The 1,615-nt window shown below is 50.8% G+C and overlaps 1 long non-coding RNA gene across 1 annotated transcript; it reads left to right on the plus strand.

Annotated features, from left to right (window-relative positions):
• Positions 1–23: 23 nt before the first annotated feature.
• Positions 24–1,346, plus strand: LOC115939143 (uncharacterized). The gene is made up of 3 exons (XR_004074060.2): positions 24–99; positions 960–1,078; positions 1,215–1,346. It is a non-coding gene; the product is annotated as an uncharacterized LOC115939143 (long non-coding RNA).
• The last annotated feature ends 269 nt before the right edge of the window (positions 1,347–1,615 follow it).

The raw sequence follows: 1,615 nt of genomic DNA on the forward strand, positions 1-1,615 counted from the left end.
AAAAGGGCAATTCCGTCTGTCCTCCACAGGAGCTACACAGCAATCCCCAGTTCTATTCTGCCAATGCCAAAAGACTGGACCTGTGCCAGGGAGTGGTAGGTAAGTCTGTACAGCCCCTGGACACACAGGCCTGGCAGCTGCTAAGGCTGAGCGGGGTGGGGAAGAGGGGAACTGAGAGATTCCCAATGGGGGAAATGGCCACCCTGAACTCCACCTTGTAGTCTGTGTCCTTTGCCGGGAAAATGGTAACAACTGGTCCTCTGAGGATGTATGGGAATGCCAAAACTTGCCCAAGGATAATCCTCATTACCAGTTTACAGGTCTAAGTTTTGTCTTGGGGGAATGTGCTCACTGTGCTCTAGTCCCCATAATGAGTCCTTTTGGGCACACCAGTCACTAGATGCCCCAGCTAGAGTCCAAGCACGCCTATCCTCATCCCGACTTCCTTTTTAGGGGAATAGAAAAAACCCTCGGCCACAAAGGGGAGGCACAAATGTAGAGACACTTGTTCCATAGACAGGGATCATGGAGCCCAGAAGCGTTGAGGCTTCCCCAGAAGAGCATAGATCAGTTACTTTCTAAAGTGCTTTGACAATTCCTTTAAAAGGCAATCCAGCCCCCGCCAAACTTGAAGGCAGGACTTTAAGAAAAGTTTGGTTGTGTTTGGGTCCAAGTTCCTGAGGATGTGGCATTCAGGAAGCTGAAAGCTGGTCCAGGAATATGGCTTAATTCTTGGTGTCAAGTTGAGATCCCAGCCAATGCTCCTCCCCTCCTTCTGCTCACTCACTGTCTTCCTCCTCAGTTTTTCTTTCCCTTCTGCTAAACGGGGCTACAAGCCCAGAGAGGAAAGCAGCTGGGACTAGGCATTTCTTGCATGTAATGTCTTCAATAGATTCACGCAGACACTTGCAGAACGTAGGAAGTACACCCATGCAGACGCTATGCGCTCTCTGGCTTAGGTGATTGCTGGTTCTTGGCCGCTTTGCAAGCCCTGACTTTGCACCAGGACATCCTGAGCCGTGTTGTTCCCCTGAATCAGAATTTCACTGAGAAGTATGCTGGCATTTTCCAGTTCTGGGTGAGTAACCTCCTGGTGCCCCAGCCTGGAGGAAGCCATAGGAAAGAGGGTTCTTGGAAGAGTCATATCTTTGCCTCCTGGGCTGACCATCTTCCACAGCAATCTTCTCTCACCGGTGGGTACTTTCTCCTTCCAGTTCTGGCACTTTGGGAAGTGGGTGCCTGTGGTGATAGATGACCGACTCCCTGTGAATGCAGCTGGCCAGCTGGTGTTTGTCTCTTCCACCGACAAACACTTGTTCTGGGGAGCTCTTCTGGAAAAGGCCTATGCTAAGTAAGACAATCACCAGAAATATTTTCCCTCCCCTCCCCTTCCCCTCCCTTCCCCTCCCCTTCCCTTCCCCTCCCCTCCCCTCCCCTTCCCCTTCCATTCCCTCCCCCGTCTCTGTCTTTCTGTCTCACTCCCATCAATGCTGGGAGAGCACAAGAGGAGGCAGGTAAATTTTATGAAGTGAGACGCTGAGGCATGGCTCAGTGAATATAGAAGTGATGTATTCAGAGACTCTTATGTAGAGTTTACCCCATCTGAACAAGCATT

Source organism: Leptonychotes weddellii, unplaced genomic scaffold, assembly GCF_054177405.1.
Source record: "Leptonychotes weddellii isolate Sample4059 unplaced genomic scaffold, ASM5417740v2 HiC_scaffold_29324, whole genome shotgun sequence".
NCBI lineage: Eukaryota > Metazoa > Chordata > Mammalia > Carnivora > Phocidae > Leptonychotes > Leptonychotes weddellii.